The sequence below is a fragment of the Schistocerca gregaria genome, chromosome 5, assembly GCF_023897955.1.
Source record: "Schistocerca gregaria isolate iqSchGreg1 chromosome 5, iqSchGreg1.2, whole genome shotgun sequence".
Classification (NCBI taxonomy): domain Eukaryota; kingdom Metazoa; phylum Arthropoda; class Insecta; order Orthoptera; family Acrididae; genus Schistocerca; species Schistocerca gregaria.
The window spans coordinates 145,110,522-145,130,083 of record NC_064924.1 but is presented as its reverse complement, the minus strand read 5'-3'; the positions used below and the strand labels follow the sequence as shown (position 1 = coordinate 145,130,083).

General features: G+C 43.7%; 1 non-coding gene across 1 annotated transcript; it reads right to left on the bottom strand.

The window, feature by feature from the left end:
- Positions 1–17,690: 17,690 nt before the first annotated feature.
- Trnaw-cca (transfer RNA tryptophan (anticodon CCA)) lies at positions 17,691–17,765 on the bottom strand. The gene has a single exon. It is a non-coding gene; the product is annotated as a tRNA-Trp (tRNA).
- Between the last annotated feature and the right edge of the window lie 1,797 nt (positions 17,766–19,562).

Here is a 19,562-nt window from a genome sequence, read left to right as displayed (position 1 = left end):
CATTTGCAGTGTGCTGCGAAAGGAAAATAACAAAATGAAGAGTAAGAAGAAGCAAAAGCACGAAATCCACTATTCTGACATGAGTGAGCGCGGTGAAACTAGGTTAACATACGATGTTTACAGACGACGACTTAGTTACTCCCAACAATGTCAAGGTTTAAGTTTCTTCCTGGTAAACCCTGACCATGACGTCCCATTCCGCTCCCTGCTGTTGACGGCCTCTGTGAAGGCCGATATTTGAAACGCAATGTGAAATGTTTTCACATTACGTTCCGTCTATTGCGAATCGACTTTTACGCGGCAGCCGCCACCAATTGCACGCCAAGAGAAAAATGCGACGTTTGAACAGCTTACAAGGTGGCGACCACACGTGCTGGAGGGAACAACATGTTGCTGTAACGTTTTAACGTAGACTCTTTTTCGCGCGTTTCAGATCGACACTAGAAAGGACGACGGAAGAGGAAAGGAAAGGAAAATTTCTAAGCGGGCATCGAACGAGTGGTGGAACAGCGCTCAGAGCTAACTCTCCGCCGAAGATCGGGGTACGTCAACGCTCATTTAACAAGGCTTCGTGCAAATGTGACGTCACTTCGACGACAATATCGACAACCCCAGGAGCTGCCATCGACTTACGTTAGTGTTCGATGCGGACCTTCCTAACACGGGTAACTACTCACAAGACTTCGTGCAGACGTGACGTCATTGTAACACCATAGACGGTATCGAAGAGTTGTAAAAGCACGTCGTTCTTCGTACGATTTCTTATAATTATTATTATGATTAAACGTCACTTAATGAACTTATTAACTATAAAAACCTTTATGAGATCTGAGCCAGTACGTTTACACGAGACGCATGTTCCGGCAAAAGAATTTCGGAAACCGTTTTTCGCTATTGTGTTTACATGGTAAGACTTGAAACGGATTTACTAGCCCAGTCAGATAGGGCGTCTGAAAATTAGCTGCTCCAGTTTCTGATTTAGTCGGCACAATCACTATTTATGTTCAGTTAAATATTACAAGTGGACACTTTCATGCTCAGTCTAAAATTTCTATTTCTGCTTCATTGTGCAGAAAGTCACTCCGTCCATATTAGCGGAATTTTTTTTTAATAACAAGTCGTAACCTGACACACCAAGCACATTTGCAAAACGGTGTGCGCTAGCATGGTAGCGAAAATTCATTGTGGAAGTGGAAAACCGGCAACAAGCAGCGGATTTCCAGAATCTGTTTTGGAGTGCTTACATGACCAACCAGAACGGCATTGGGAATTCGGTGTAAATATAATGAGTTACAGCTCAGAATTTAAACTTCCCTAATCTCATAGTGGAGTAGTGGTGATGAGCGTGGAATCCTGTAGGGGGAGGTTGGTGACTGCTGTTTGCAATTTTATTCTCGTTTCTGAAAGATTCTATGACTTCCTTATTAATTTAATACAAGTATGTTTTGTAATAGTCGATGTTACATAGTGTGAGTTATCATAGTCAATAATTTATAAATTAAGCAGGAAACACACAAATGCGAGTAAATATTCAAAACACAAATCAGAATAAAGGGCATAGAAAAGACTGACACATTTGCCAACGAATTAAATTGTAACTAGGCCTCGGTCATATATAAAATTTAAAAGATAATTTTCAAGCTAATTCTTGTAGTTAACTTCTTTGCTAAACAAGAAAGTCTTCAATTAAACAGCAAATCTAACCACCAATAAGACGTTTTTTGTTATTTTATAGCACGAAACTGTGGCAATACCAACGCTTTTTCGAGAGATCCTCAACATAGTGGTGACCTCGTGTTAACTGACCTGCCGCTTCAGTTCATGTCCCAGATTGATTGCCCACCTTTTTTAATTAAGGACCATCTCTTGAAAGACGGCTGGGGTGGCCGAGCGGTTCTAGGCGCTACAGTCTGGAACCGCGCAACCGCTACGGTCGCAGGTTCGCATCCTGCCTCGGGCATAGATGTGTGTGCCGTCCTTAGGTTAGTTAGGCTTAAGTAGTTCTATGTTCTAGGGGACTGATGACCTCAGAAGTTAAGTCCCATAGTGCTCAGAGCCATTTGAACTATCTCTTGAAATTAGTTTTGAGAGTTTGTAAAATCGACTTAGGTTGTTGTGAGACCACATTGAACACTGTTTAATGTATATTGTACGTTGAATAGTTTCAGTGCTGGGTTCAGCAAGTCGTCCCACAATGGGTGTTGGTGGAGACGTATGAGGAGAAAGAGTACAACTTTTTGAGTAAGTTCGGAATTAATTCTTACAAACACTTTAACTTCTTCATTATCCACAGTCCAGTCCACATAAATTTACAAATTTATAAACAACGTAACTTTGAGGTTAATATAATATGCAGTAAAGAAAGAACGAAACCACCAGTTCTCTCTACATGAGGTGAACGTTATTGTTTTGAACGTCATGTTCGCATCACGTGTTGTGAAACGTTCGATCACGAAAAGACAGCTCTTTCCGTCTTTGATACTGCGTGGACGTCAAACTGATGTCCAACGTGAGCGGGGCCAAAGAGATATACGGGCCCTGCAACGACCTTGTGACGTCACGGAAGTCGGCTTGCCAGCCACACTTCGCGAACGCTCGGGTACGTGCAGAGCCCACGGGAAGCCAATATTTAACTGAAAAGGTACCCAATAAAGCTCTCAATATCGAGAACGTCGATGCATTTGAGCAGGCAGTCAACAATTAGCAAACTCATCTGAAATAGTTAGTTACTCCCTGTGAGATACGGCTGCTGGCTCTCTAAAGAACAGCGCGGAGTGGCCGTTCGGCTTGAGGCGCCATGCCACGCATTGCGCGGCTCCTTCCGCTGGAGGTTCGAGTCCTCCCTCGGCATGGGTATATGTTCTAAGCATAAGTCAGTTTAAAGTAGTGTGTAAGTCTAGGGACCGATGACCTTAGATTGGTCCCTTAGGAATTCGCGCGCGCGCGCGCACACGCACACGCACACGCACACGCACACGCACACGCACACACACTAAAGACTGTAGCGTCACGTGTTGTGACGCGCGACGGTCTGTCTATCTCGTGAGTCTCGTGCAGGAAGTGATGAGACATGACTCTCACCCACCGGGAGTTGTTCCGAGTGCAGATACAGGGTGGTCCATTGATAATAACCGGGCCAAATATGTCACGAAATAAGCATCAAACGAAAAAACTACAAAGAACGAAGCTCGTCTACCTTAAAGGGGGAAACCAGATGGCGCTATGGTTGACCCGCTAGATGGCGCTACCATAGGTCACACGGATATCAACTGCGGTTTTTAAAATAGGAACCCCCATTTTTATTACATATTCGTGTAGTGCGTAAAGAAATATGAATGTTTTAGTTGGACCACTTTTTTCGCTTTGTGATAGATGGCGCTGTAATAGTCACAAACGTTTAAGTACGTGGTATCACGTAACATTCCGCCAGTGCGGACGGTATTTGCTTCGTGATACATTATCCGTATTAAAATGAACCGTTTAGCAATGGCGAAAAGGTCGATATCGTGTTGATGTATCGCTATTGTGATCAAAATGTCCAATGGGCGTGTGCTATGTATGCTGTTCGGTATCCTGGACGACATCATCCACGTGTGCAGACCGTTCGCCGTATAGTTACGTTGTTTAAGGAAACAAGAAGTGTTCAGCCACATGTGAAACGTCAGCCACGACCTGCAACAAATGATGATGCCCAAGTAGGTGTTTTAGCTGCTGTCGCGGCTAATCCGCACATCAGTAGCAGACAAACTGCGCGAGAAGCGGGAATCTCAAAAACGTCGGTGTCGAGAATGCTACATCAACATCTATTGCACCCGTACCATATTTCTATGCACCAGGATTTGCATGGTGACGACTTTCAACGACGTGAACAGTTCTGCCACTGGGCACAAGTCGACGACGGGAAGATGAAAAATTTTTTGAACGCGTTCTATTTAGCGACGAAGCGTCATTCATCAGCAGCGGTAACGTAAACCGGCATAATATGCACTATTGGGCAACGGAAAATCCACGATGGCTGCGAGAAGTGGAACATCAGCGACCTTGGCGGACCGCGTCATTATGGGAGGAAGAATAATTGGCCCCCATTTTATCAATGGCAGTCTAAATAGTGCAATGCATGCTGATTTCCTACGATATGTTCTACCGATGTTACTACAAGATGTTTCACTCCATGACAGATGGCGATGCACTTCCAACATGATGGATATCCGGCACATAGCTCGCGTGCGGTTGAAGCGGTATTGAATAGCATATTTCATGACAGGTGGATTGATCGTCGAAGCACCATGCCATGGCTCGCACGTTCACCGGATCTGACGTCCCCCGATTTCTTTCTGGGAGGAAAGTTTAAGGATATTTGCTATCGTGATCCACCGACAACGCCTGACAACATGCGCCAGCGCATTGTCAATGAATGTGCCAAAATTACGGAAGGCGAACTACTCGCTGTTAAGAGGAATGTAGTTGCATATATTGCCAAATGCATTGAGGTTGACGGACATCATTTTGAGCATTTATTGTACTAATGTGGTGTTTACAGGTAATCACGCTGCAACAGCATGCATTCTCAGAAATGCTAAGTTCACAAAAGTACATGTATCACATTGCAACAACCGAAATAAAATGTTCAAACGTACCTACGTTCTGTATTTTAATTTAAGATACCTACATATTACCAACTGTTCGTCAAAATTGTGAGGCATATGTTTGTGGTTATTACAGCGCCAACTATCACAAAGTGATAAAAGTGGTCCAACTAAAACATTCATATTTCTTTTCGCACTACACGAATATGTAATAAAAATGGGGGTTCGTACTTAAAAAAACGCAGTTGATATCTGTTTGATTTATGGCAGCGCCATCTAGTGGGCCAACCATAGCGCCATCTGGTTTCCGCCTTGAAGCTAGACAAGTTTCAGTCTTTGCAGTTTTTTCATTTGATGCTTATTTCGTGAGATATTTGGCCCGGTCGCGATCAATGGACCACCCTGTATATAAGAGTGACCTCTCAGGAATGAGTTATCATTGCCAATGATTTACAAATTAGGCGTTAAAGCACGCAAATGAGAGTAAATTTTCAAAACACGATGGTTGTCTGGTTCCGTTTCGTCACGTCTAGTGGGGCAGACCGCCAAGAGGAGAGCGCAACAGGGCAGAGGCATCGGGGCACTGACTGCACGCCGCTCACACGCCGTTCCGGAAGTCTCCTTCCTGCCACAGGCTGCCCCGCCAAGTACGTAAATCCGGCGGCACCGGCAAACCTCTAAGCTGCGCTGCCACACGCAACCCGAGGGCCACGAGAAAGACAGGCAGCGGCGCGTACGTCACGAAGGAGTCCTGAACTCGCCGCTCGCTCAGCTCAGCAGACAAAATGCGTTCCTAAACCTGTTAACTCGCAGCTGGGCGTGTAAGTACTAACAATAATTGCATATGAAGACTTTATTATTACTATTATAAAGTCTTACTGATTAGCAATATCAATACTCGATGTTGTTGTTGTTGTGGTCTTCAGTCCTAAGACTGGTTTGATGCAGCTCTCCATGCTACTCTGTCCTGTGCAAGCTTCATCTCCCAGTACCTACTGCAACCTACATCCTTCTCAATCTGCTTGGTGTAATCATCTCTTGGTCTCCCTCTACGATTTTTACCCTCCACGCTGACCTCCAATGCTAAATTTGTGATCCCTTGATGCCTCAAAACATGTCCTACCAACCGATCCTTTCTTCTAGTCAAGTTGTGCCACAAGCTCCTCCTCTCCCCAATTCTATTCAATACCTCCTCATTAGTTATGTGACCTACCCATCTAATCTTCATCATTGGCCTGTAGCACCACATTTCGAAAGCTTCTATTCTCTTCTTGTCCAAACTATTTATCGTCCATGTTTCACTTCCATACATGGCTACACTCCATACAAATACTTTCAGAAACGACTTTCTGACACTTATATCTATACTCGATGTTAACAAATTTCTCTTCTTCAGAAACGCTTTCCTTGCCGTTGGCAGTCTACATTTTATATCCCCTCTACTCCGACAATCATCAGTTATTTTGCTCCCCAAATAGCAAAACTCCTTTACTACTTTAAGTGTCTCATTTCCTAATCTAATTCCCTCAGCATCACCCGACTTAATTCAACTACATTCAATTATCCTCGTTTTGCTTTTGTGGATGTTCATCTTATATCCTCCTTTCAAGACGCTATCCATTCCGTTCAACTGCTCTTCCAAGTCCTTTGCTGCCTCTGACAGAATTACAATGTCATCGGCGAACATCAAAGTTTTTATTTCTTCTCCATGGGTTTTAATACCTACTCCGAATTTTTCTTTTGTTTCCTTTACTGCTTGCTCAATATACAGATTGAATAACATCGGAGAGAGGCTACAGCCCTGTCTCACTCCCTTCCCAACCACTGCTTCCCTTTCATGCCCCTCAACTCTTATAACTGCCATTTGGTTTCTGTACAAATTGTAAATAGCCTTTCGCTCCCTGTATTTTACCCCTGCCACCTTCAGAATTGAAAGAGAATATTCCAGTCAACATTGTCAAAAGCTTTCGCTAAGCCTACAAATGCTAGAAACGTAGGTTTGCCTTTCCTTAATCTAGATTCCAAGGTCAGTCGTAAGGACAGTATTGCCTCACGTGTTCCAACATTTCAACGGAATCCAAACTGATCTTCCCCGAGGTCGGCTTCTACCAGTTTTTCCATTCGTCTGTAAAGAATTCATGTTAGTATTTTGCAGCTATGGCTTATTAAACTTATTGTTCGGTAATTTTCACATGTGTCAACACCTGCTTCCTTTGGGATTGGAATTATTATACTCTTCATGAAGTCTGAGGGTATTTCGCCTGTCTCATACATCTTGCTCACCAGATGGTAGAGTTTTGTTAGGACTGGCTCCCCAATGCCGTCAGTAGTTCTAATTGAATGTTATCTACTCCCGGGGCCTTGTTTCGACTCAGGTCTTTCAGTGCTCTGTCAAACTCTTCACGCAGTATCATATCTCCCATTTCATCTTCATCTACAATAATCGATATAAATGCTATAACGGCTTGCTTATAGCCTTTAGTCTCTTCTGCTTAACAGTACTCACTACATTCTAGAAGTGGTCCCTTATGCAACTGATAATCATTTTAGCACGATTTTATTTTATTGTAGGCCAGTACTGCCGTAACAAATTATTAGTAGGCCCATGGACATCCCATCATCATAGGACTAATAACAGTAAGATCCCATAATAGCGGACTCCAGTAGAAGATTCAGTTTTCGTTTGTACGGACACGCCTAGTTACGACTTAACATGTGTAGAAACGTAGTTTGTCTGCTGATTTGAGCGAGCGAGCGAGCGCAGGACTACTTTCGTGACGTACGCGCCGCTGCCTGCCTTTCTCGTAGGCCTCTAACACAACCAAAGTGACGTCACGGCTCGGAGGGTACTGCAGTTCCACCGCTCCTGCACGTGTCTACACGAGGCTCTCGGTGGCGTCACTGCAATGCAGCCTCTTTCTGTCATGCCGCAAAAAGTCAATTCGGCTACGTATAGTGAAACGAGGCCATTAGACTTCGCCCACTGGTATGTAGCACCATTCTAACGCGGCCTGGTGACTGTACACCTGAATTATTTCCCAGATTTCGTGGCACAACTGCTGCTGTGAGCTGTTCAATTTCAATGAGTTCTCATTTCCATCCCCCACCCCTTCCTTTTTCTTTCTTTTAGTGACACTACTGTCCATTTTTCTGCAGAAGTACGTAGCGACCTTAGACAGTGAGTCAGCCGGCCGGGGTGGCCGAGGGGTTCTAGGCGCTACAGTCTGCAACCGCGCGACCGCTACGGTCGGAGGTTCGAATCCTGCCTCGGGCATGGATGTGTAGGTTTTAGCGGACTGAGGACCTCGGCTGTTAAGTCCCATAGCGCTCAGAGCCATTTGAACCAATTGAAGTCACACATGTCATCCCACTGTAAGACCACTACGCAACAAGAGTGGCGCGTCCTCAGAAGAGAGTAAATTTCCTACACTCCTGCAGACACAGTTCTGCTGCCATAGGGATAAAAGGCTCGTCATGGTGCGAGAGCGAAGTGGGTCGACAGCTGGAAACGTACTCAGCAGTTTAAGCACGTGGAACCATACGGGCAAACTGTGTAAAATGCACACACATTCACGATGAAATTCTGGCGATGTGTGGACAAACGCAATGTTGCATCAAGCAGTAGCGAAATGGTGGTAACGACGAACGCGTGTGGATAACCAATCCACCAAATGGTCCAGATCTTACATCATGCGACTTCCGTCTTTTTCGGCAAGCTGAAACAACACCTAGGAGAAAAATATTTTCAAATGATGACGACGTTCACACAGCCGATTATAGAATGGCTCGGTGACTAAGGAACACATTTCTCTCATTGAGGAATTCAGGGTTCCACCATTGTTTACAAAGACTTAGGGTGACTGTGAAATCTTATGGGACTTAACTGCTAAGGTCATCAGTCCGTAAGCTTACACACTACTTAACCTAAATTATCCTAAGGGCAAACACACACACCCATGCCCGAGGGAGGACTCGAACCTCCGCCGGGAGCAGCCGCACAGTCCTTGACTGCAGCGCCTGAGACCGCTCGGCTAATTCCGCGCGGTACAAAGACTTAGTCACTATGTTGAAAATTAATGTCATACAAAGCGTACAACTTTGCTTCCGCCGTTTGCCGATAAGTGGCGACAACGGTAAGTAGCGGTCGAAAGAAGCAGGTCGCAGACGTTAGTTAGCTTGGACCTCGGTCAACATAACCTCATTCAAACATCAGTCGATTTGTGTCTGCATCATAAAGTTGTTCTTGATTGAAAATGTCAGTTTACGAGCTTAATGCTAGTCATTTGCGGAAGGTGTTACTGTTTTGTTTCAGTTGAAGAGAACAGCGGTTGAGTGTCATCGAATGCTCTCAAGTACGTATGGTAAGAGCGCTATTAGTGAAAGAACGTATCGTGAGTGGTTTCAACGCTTCAAGAACGGTGATTTTAAGGTCGTAGACCGGCATAGTGGTGGAAGAGAGAATGTTTTCGAAGATGCAGAATTGGAGACATTGCTGAGTAAAATCTCGCGTCAAACTCGAGAAGAATTGGCACGATTAGTGGGAGTGACACAGCATTTCAAAACGTCTCAAGGCCACGGGCATGATTCAGAAAGAAGGAACTTGGGTCTCGTGTGAGCTGAAACCAAGAGACGTTGAACAGCGTTTCTATGTTTGTGAACAGTTGGTTCAAATGGCTCTGAGCACTACGGGACTGCCGGCCGTGGTGGTCTCGCGGCTGTAGGCGCGCTCAGTCCGGAACCGTGCGACTGCTACGGTCGCAGGTTCGAATCCTGCCTCGGGCATGGATGTGTGTGTTGCCCTTAGGTTAGTTAGGTTTAATTAGTTCTAAGTTCTAGGGGACTGATGACCACAACAGTTGAGTGCCATAGTGCTCAGAGCCATTTTTGAACTACGGGACTTTTAACATCTGAGGTCATCAGACCCTAGAACTTAGAACTACTTAAACCCAAATAACCTACGGACGTTACACACTTCCATGCCCGAGGGAAACTCCTCCGCACACTTCCCCAAAGAGGGGAAAGTAATAGATGTGAGCAGCAGCATGCCCGAGGCAGGGTTCGAACCTGCGACGGTAGCGGTCGCGCGGTTCCAGACTGACGCACCTAGAACCGCTTGGGCACAACGGCCGGCTGTGAACAATTGCTTCAGAGGCAAAAACGGAAGGGATTTCTGCATCGCATTGTGACCGGAGACGAAATATGGGTTCATTACAATAACCCTAAACGCAAAAAATTATAGGGATATCCCGGGCATGCTTCGACGTCGACAGCCAAACCGAATATTCACGGCTCCAAGATCGTGCTCTGCATTTGGTGGGACCAGCTCGGTGTCGTGTACTGTGAGGTGTTAAAACCAAGTGAAACCATCACAGGTACTCGTTATCGAACGCCTTTAATGCATTTGAGCAGAGCATTAAAGGGCAAACGGCCGCAATACAGCGAGAGGCACGATAAAGTGGTTTTGCAGTTCCACAACGCTCGACCCCACGTTGCAAAAGAGGTAAAAATGTACATGGAAACGTTAAAATGGGAAGTCCTACCCCACCCGCCGTATTCTCCAGACATTGATCCCTCTGACTGTCACCTGTGTAAATCAATGGCGCCTTTATCGTGCCGAGGAAATCATTGTACGACTACATCTACGACAAGATGGGCGTAAGGTATAAAACCAGCGCGCACAGCGCACAGCATAGCACTTCGCAGCAGAACCGCAAGGTGATAACACGTGCGAACTACGAGTTTCTTAAATGAGTAGTCTTGAAACGTCGCAATGACGTTGTCGCTCAATATATCTCACCCAGTGGAATATGCTGGGCGAATTATATTCAAAAAGTGGTTCAAATGGCTCTGAGCACTATGGGACTTAACTGCTGAGGTCATCAGTCCCCTAGAACTTAGAACTACTTAAACCTAACTAACCTAGGGACATCACACACATCCATGCCGGAGGCAGGATTCAAACCTGCGACCGTAGCTAATTATATGCCAGGAATACTTCTCGCGTAAAAACTTATGCTTCCACGACATTTAACAAGAACCATGAAATTAGGATTGTCATCCAGCATTAGGACCCTTTTTACCCTTTCATGCAAGAGTTTCATGTATTTGGATGGATCCCTCAAGAAAAAGGATGGTAGTCACACATTGGGATCAAGGCTTACACGTAATGCTTTGGCATTCCTGTTCCAGGAAATACGTTACTAAGGTAATGGGGTAGAGATTGATCGTACATGTAAGGTTGGCATAGCATCAACCCTTAAAACATATGTCTCATCACCACTCTCGGATTTGAATGGCTTAGAAAATGCAGGACGGTTCATTGATGAGCCTGTGGGCAGACCAGCAGAAAAGTAACGCCCATTTATTGCATGCATACCTCTAAAAATGCTTATGGGGTACTTTGAGGACATGCAGCGCATTATTATGAATGCTGAACAGGAGCTTATTCTGGTACGGAGCGCAACAGATAGCAACGCATACATTCAAGGACCTCAAGAGGAGAATCAGAGCACCATCAATAAAATTATATGGAAAATGTCGCACGACACTGTGGCAGACAAGGAGCGTTTGGAGCTTTAACAAGTTCTCAATATCAGTACATGGGAGATTCTTGAGTAGCCGGTGCTACAGACACCGAGCAGACAAACATGGGCTATCGAAACCTCAATGCAGCTGGAAATACTAAGATTCACCATACTTGCATTCCAGACCAAAAAAAAGCGGAAATTTAGCAAATGATTCCACCGTATTTGACAACTGTAATTCAACCAATGTCAGAGTCTAATTGAATTCCTAATTTTATCCATATGATAATTTACTGCTACAATGGGGTAAGAAGGTATACAGTCCACCATTTGACATATATGCGAGGTTCTGTGCTTCTTGCTATGAATGTGTTGAAGCGGAAGTATGCCTACTCAGTCCAGGGAAATTCGAGGAGCTGCCACAGTCATCGTGATAGACTGTTCTAAGCAGACCGAGATAATTAAATCAGAACCAATAGATGTAAGAATCGAATTTGAATCATCAAATTCCCCAGATCACACTGCAGTGTATGCTCCAGTTCTACATAACGATGTGATTAACTATTGCCCACTTACTGGTGTTGTGCAGCATGCTGTATAAATGAAGTGCTGTGGCATGCCGAGGGGAAAAAAATGGTTCAAATTGCTCTAGGCACTATGGGGATTATCTGAGGTCATCAGTCCCATAGACTTAGAACTAAAAACCTAACTAAGAACATCACGCACATCCAAGCCCGAGGCGGGATTTGAACTTGCGACCGTAGCAGCAGCGCGGTTCTGGACTGAAGCGCCTAGAACCGTTCGATCACAGTGGCTGGCTGCCCAGAGCATTTCACAATGGCAGCTTTAAGTGTGATCGTCGTTGCCGACAAACAAGGTTTCTATGATGAGTGTAAACAATTCGTATTTAATAATGTTGCCTCGTAGCATATACTGAAGATTCTGGCATAATACATTCTCGGCAGCAATTGCATCACCGAGGCCATTCAAGGATGTGAACTGTGCTAAAACACGAAGGAGTACAGAGTGGCTAGCACGTTTCTTTCATTGACTCAACTGGGACGATACTTGTATACCTTATAAAGAAATGATCACGCCACTTCGACTATACTATCTTGAGACCATTATCTACGTCAAAGGCGAGGAGAATATCGCATGGATGCAGCGAATATTCTAGTTTGCATCTATTCAAAACCTGGAATTCTACAGGTGCCCTGTTATCCATAAGCTTAAGATGCTTTGGAAATAGTGTGGTGTCTGCTTATGAAAATGTAAAATTACTTTTCAATTTGATTAACGAAAATAGATTTACCTCAAATTTTGTGATTTTTCTTTCTGTCTAGCTAATACTTAGTACGTTGGCCATATACTATGTCTGGGGCTTTGTTCAAGCACAGGAGATATAATTTCAGCCATGTTTGCTTTTGCTATATGTCTTTAGGAGCGGATATGATCACGCACTGCCTGTTCCCAAAAACCTATAGGTTTAGCACGATAGGCTAAATCCCATGCAATTATTACATATATTTTGTTTTTCTCCAACTTAAACGTCATCTCCCTCATTCTTTAAACTGATATCTTGTGCATCTTTCACAACCTTAAAATTCATTTGTAAAGGTTGGGATTTGTGAAATAAAGATGTATGGCAACGAATAACCATTTTTATTCAGACATAAATATAGTAATACAGCTTTACATCCACAAATCTTATTTTCAGAATAGACGAAGTAAAAGTGCTTTTAAATTCACATTTCTTGTAACTATTTGAAATGTATTTACAGTTCATAGTTTTAAACATAATGAAACTGATTGAAATTTCTTTTGTACTTTACATTGCAGTAATGTTTACAGCTATTGCAGAGGTGTGGTTTCTCTTATACTACTACTAGTAGCGAAATTCCACCAAAACAGAAGACTCAATTTATACTTTGAACTGGATGGCTCTAAACATTTTCCATCTCAAGCAGCTGAAATAATTTAATAATACAACGAAGCAGATGGCCCTAAGATGTTCATCCCAGAGAGAGAGAGAAAGTTTTTTATCGTTATGATGTGAAAATCCGACTTTAGACTGCAGCACAGTGTACATCTCATGATCTCGGAATCGAAGACTACTTTACTGTACCAGACACCGAGGTTGTGGTGGAGCACCGTGAACTCCACCATACAATCACTGCAAGCAGTCTCCGATTGTCAGGACACATGTCACACGTTACACACCCGTGCACACCCGTAGCCCACCTCTGGGTGGCTCCATCTATTGTACGATATCCATACATTTTGGGTCTTGGGCCCAAAAACTCCACAATTGGCAATCCATCTGCCTCATCTTTCATTAAGCTGATAACCTTTTTTTCTGAGGAACAATACGGTAAGGATTATCGACTGCATATGTCAATGTATCGAGTTCATTACCGTGACACCTAATTATGGGTCACAGTTCTTTGCCCGGTACATGAAAGTATCTGTATCCATGAAATTACTTAAAGCAAACTCATAGTGGAAGCAGTACATGTGAGATGAGTTTGGATGTGTCCAGAATACACATATAAATGGATTGGTTTCATAAACTCTACTGAAACCAATATCTCCACAGCAACAAAGTTCTCATTGAAAATAGAAACCTGCTTAAAATTTGATCTGACAATGCATTTTCTTACGACCCAATGCCCATCCCATTCAGTCCTAATCAAAATATCGCATTCATTTCTTATATTCTGCACGGTTTTACCGAAAATGCATTAACTTGCAAAAGTCTTTTTCGAAACCACTAGTTGCGACCACTCTTTTCGTTATTTAATTCAATATACTCTTCCAACCGAGGGGGCTTGATTGAAGGAAATACCCCAGGTGATTCTACCTACCTCTATCCCTGAAAGCTGAAACACTACTGGAGATTACGACAATGAATCACATACCTCTGCCTGTGTCAAGCAGTGGGCATCACCGTAGGGATAGTGCTTCTTTGCAGAACTTGTTACTCTGGACATAATGGCAAGTGTATTGTTATTTCATGCAAATTAAGAGGGTATACGAGGTCTGCCTCTAGCACATACCCTATATCAGAATCAGCCACCAGACCCAATATTTTTCCACTTAATGCCACTAATTCGTTTTCGGGCAGCCATTGAAACCCACCAACTGGCAGTGGCTGCATCATGGTGTGCCCATATAAGTTATTCATATAAAAGTATAGAATAGAACTTGAATCGAGAGATACGTTAAACCCTGCACCCGTACGTGGATTATTTGCCTTGGCGTGCCTATCGACACAGTGGCAAAGTCTTCCACAGATACCGCGCTCAAAGAAAAGAAGCATATCAACATCAGTCAGAAACTCAGTGCTGTGCCTCGTTTTCTTGAGCATTGTGTCGCCGGACAACCCAGGTGTCATTTAATAGAAGGCAAGATCCAGAGGGTACATGGCCATACGTACACTCCGGAACTTCTCAAAAACATCTGCAAACAAGCGCACGTCTGTGTTCATGTACAGTTTTGCGTATTCACCCAAATTTGGAATGTTGAATGCCCGCCAGACACTCACAGCATGCTCATAATATGGTGGAAGTACTGTAAGTGCAGAAATGTTGGGTAGCCTGGTTTCGTCGAGTTTCGCCTTACTATCCAGATACTCGTAATGGAAAACTCCTAATCACAAGCTGAAACTTTTCCTCGACAGTGTAAGCAGATTGAATGATATGCATATCCTCCCGAGGTAACGTTTCAACGAGTTTCTGGGGTGGCACCTGCATAAAACTTAGCGTGTCAAGGAAGCGTAGCGTAATTTTTGGCGTCATTCGTTTGGAGAATTAAACTTCTCAACAGTCTCACAGGACACTGACCTGATTTTTCTCCCAACCGAAATTAACCAATTGCTCAACTAGAAAGTGAGTGTCATACCCACTTACGTTATGGAGAAAACGGGTATGTATCGGGGTAACTGATACTTCAAATTGCATGCATTGTGAGCTGCACTGCAGAACTTTACGATCTCTACGCAGTTTTTCAGCTTTTCTATCTAATGGCAGCCAACAAATATGACAGTTAACCGCATCAGTGTATAATTTTTTTATCCTCCTCCAATTCGGCCATGGGGATTTTTGTGCTGTAAAGCCTATCAACATCCCATGAGAGTTTTCAAGCTCATTGAGCAACCAAACAGCAGTATTAACCCTGACATGATTCATAGCGGTTAAGACTTGAATCATATGAACATGCAATTTGGTTCACCACCACATGCAGTACATGTTCTTGCGTGAATGTGGTGCATGAGACTAAGGGGTTCTCTTCAGAATGGGTAAAAGGGGCAAGGAGACATTCGAAGTCTGCGTGTAATAAATAATAATAATAATTATAATAATAATAATAAAACAGACGTCGTTCCTAGTGGTGAGCATTCTTGAATTTAATGAACCTGTTTTCTTCTGTGGGCATAACATGTACCGGTTCCTTGGACTCACAGTCCATCAGTACTTTTCTTCTGAAAAGTTATTTAGACACCTAAACTAAATGTATTTCTTACCTTTATGGTTTGACAACTGGCTGCAAAGGAGGCGGGACATGTCTTCGATCCATATGTAATGAGCAGAGAAGAGCAGCATGCTTACATGAAGATCACGCTCACCTGCATATTTCGAAAAATTTAGTCCAAGTATAGTATGCTTCTCCTGCTCATATGTCTTGCTTTTCTGCTTCTTCTTCAGGCCATAAATATGAACAGATATTTCGGGATTTTGGTATGTCCTGAATCTTTACAGGGAACTCGATACCGTCAAACTTATAACAACCACGAATTTAAGACCTATTCCGTATCGAGAAGTGCACTCTGGATGCTGTTTAATTCCACTTTCACAAGTCAGCATTCACCGTGCAAAACAAGCGTTATCTTTTTCATTTTTAACATTTATGGATGCCTGCTTCTTAATATCCTCAGGGAGTTTGATGTAACTGGACCCTCCATTTAACGGAACATTAATATGGATGTCTGGGTGTGGTATTTGCCTGAATGCTTTGCTGACCCTCTTCCTTCCATCTCGGAAAATTGGGCCAGTATAGCACCAAAAGTTGATTGACGATACCACTCGGTGATTGATGTGAAACGTCCCCTTACAAAAATTATACATATCTATGCTTAAACTAACAATATTTTTAGCGCAACGCAGTCTGACTTTCAATAATCCCTACAAGAGAATGGCCCTGACTAACATTAACCTATACGTTTCACAAATCACTTACCTCACAAAAATCTTCGTTACTCTAAGTACTGCAATACAGCGAACGCCACTACTGCCAGCTAAATAAAAAATTCAAACTACTGAAGGCACTAACTACTGATAGGCATAGTTAGCGAATGAAAGATTTTGATAGAGAACAAACAACGTATTTACCGTAATAGTCATATATATATATATATATATATAGCAGTTCATGACATCCAGTCTTACAAATTTCAAAACTCCGCCATATCACTCCCCACGTCCACCACTGCTGGCGGCTCACCTCCAACTGCACAACGCTACGCGCTGTTAGCATCCAGCTACCCAACACTACAATGGCGAGTATTACAACAATACCAACCAGCCACAGACTGCACACAGCACAGTGATTTTCATACAGAGCGCTACGTGGCGGCGGCATTACCAATAAAAAAAAACCTAAACAGACAACTTATAGATGTACTCCGAGATATAGCACCATTATCTTCCCAGATGTAGTATAAGGTTCTCTCTTCAGCAGCGCCATGCTATTTGGGTGGGTGAGGCAACTAGCAGCAGAGCACTACATTACATTTACCAACAATATATCTCTAATCGTCTAGGACTTTCAGGAGCTCTGCCTCTAGCACCGAGAGGCACACTTCTTACAAACCTGACTGGGTCACGATATGCCCCAGCTGTATTTGAGTTGTGCTAAATGAGATAAGCCCCTCAATGGCCTTATCAACCGACGAGTATTCTAGAGGGCTCATGAAGCCGCTAATCGTATGTCCTTCACTGTCAGATCGGGATAGAGCACTACCGCTAGCCACAGGTTCATTATCATTAATACTACAGCTAGGTAACGACTGTGACCAGCCAGTGGATGAGCGCGTTTGGGATGCGGCGCCTTCGGAGGGAAGGGGTATGTGCCGAGGCACACACGTCTTTCGTTGCCGGCGAGGGCGAGCAGTCGGAGCGTGAGTGGTAGGAGACTGACGGTGACCTCATGTGGGAGAACCCAGGCTGCGGCAGGGGGCTCCTTGATGCTCCTGCATATTGGAGTCCAGTCTGGGGGGTGGGAGATCATTGCTCTGACAACCACACAAGGACACCTGGTGGTATGAGATGGTTTGGGGGCAGGCACACCTCCTGCATGTCAATGAGCGTCATTTTGCACGACGGTGCACGCCGCTCGGGGGACATCTGCCCCCAGAACCACTGACGTAGGTGCACGTGCCGCAGTCATCTTTCATGGCAGGGTTCGTGTCACCTCTGTAAGATACGAATAATGGGAAAAATTAAGCATAATGCTAGAGATTTTTTAAAAATATATGCTGTAAACAAACAACAACAATTAAAACTTCCTGGCAGATTAAAATTGTGTGCCCGACCGAGACTCGAACTCGGGACCTTTGCCTTTGGCGGGCAAGTGCTCTACCAACTGAGCTACCGAAGCACGACTCACGCCCGGTACTCACAGCTTTAGTTCTGCCAGTACCTCCTCGTCTCCTACCTTCCAAACTTTACAGAAGCTCTCCTGCGAACCATGCAGAACTAGCACTCCTGAAAGAAGGGATATTGCGGAGAAATGGCTTAGCCACAGCCTGGGGGATGTTTCCAGAATGAGATTTTCACTCTGCAGCGGAGTGTGCGCTGATATGAAACTTCCTGGCAGATTAAAACTGCCCGCGAAAGGCAAAGGTCCCGAGTTAGAGTCTCGGTCGGGCACACAGTTTTAATCTGCCAGGAAGTTTCATATCAGCGCACACTCCGCTGCAGAGTGAAAACCTCATTCTGGAAACAATTAAGTAAATCGCCATTCCTGAATAAGAATTTTATGCTTAAATGATGACGGTCACATTATAATCACCTTTTACATTCTGGGTCCCAGGATTAGGCAGTTCAGTCGATCTTCCTGGTAGTTCTCCCACCCAGTCAAATACCTCCATCCCCTGCTCCAGAAGGGAGTGCTCTTTCAGCAGCCACCATCTCACGTTCCCACACAAGCATATTACCTTTGCCGGTATTATTGTTGTGGAGCCATAGATCCATCTCACGGAAGTCGCGTACAACAAGATATTGATTATTAGGAACAAAAAAAAAAAGTATTGAATTTTACTACAGCGAAATGTTGATTAAAGATCACTACGAAACAAATTATAAAAAAAAAACGTTCGTACCAAATGGAAGTGATGACTGTTGGTTATTATTCTTGACGCATACCCCTACGGGAATCTCTTTAGCAGTAGCAAGATGTACAACAATGAGTTTATATATACCTCACACAATTGTATATGATGAAAAAAGAGTAACGGCAATATATTACATCTGTACTTCCTTACTGCATTTCAAACTCCAGCACCAGGAGCTCAATGTTCATCAGCTGCTGCTTTAATGCTGCAACAGCGACATTATAAGTTTTATAAACACTTGTTAAGACCTGAATACATCAAAATGGTTCAACTGGCTCTAAGCACTATGGGACTTAGTATCTCCGGTCATCAGTCCCCTAGACTTAGAACTACTTAAACCTAACTAACCTAAGGACACCCATGCCAGAGGCAGGATTCGAACCTGCCACCGTAGCAGCAGCAGCGCGATTCCGGACTGAAGCGACCAGAACCGCTGGGTCACAGTGGCCGGCCCTGAATACATCAAGAGATGTTTTCTGAACATGTAAACTACCACACAGAATTTGGAGATGTACTTACATGATGTTAGCACAAGCTCTTCCACTTCATGGGGAGATTCCGTTTCCAGTTGTTGCTGCTCTAATGCTAGAACAACAGCAGAAATGTTATAAGAACATATTACGATCGTAACAGTTTAAGAAACGCTTTCTGAACATATAACTAACACATACAGAATTTTGAGATGCATTTACATGCACAACCTCCTCCGCTTGCTCGAGACTTTCAGCTTCCAGCTGGCGTTCTAATTGCAACAATATTTCGGAAATGAATGCTGTAATAGTAAGAAAAAAGAACTTTTATAACCACTTGTTACGAAAATGTATCACAACCTCCACAAATTTTGAATACTTTGCTACGAAATTTTATAAATGTTGTATCTTGATCTCATAATTTCTTTTTTATAAACACTTGTATGGCAATTGACCCAAGTTTGGCCGTTTCCCACCACCATTGCCGCTGGTATCACTGCTGGCTGAGCCTTTCCATGGTGTACGAATTACACTGATAACTACGCACTGTCAAAGACTGATGATGATTGCGGTGGGGGTTGGACTTTATGTA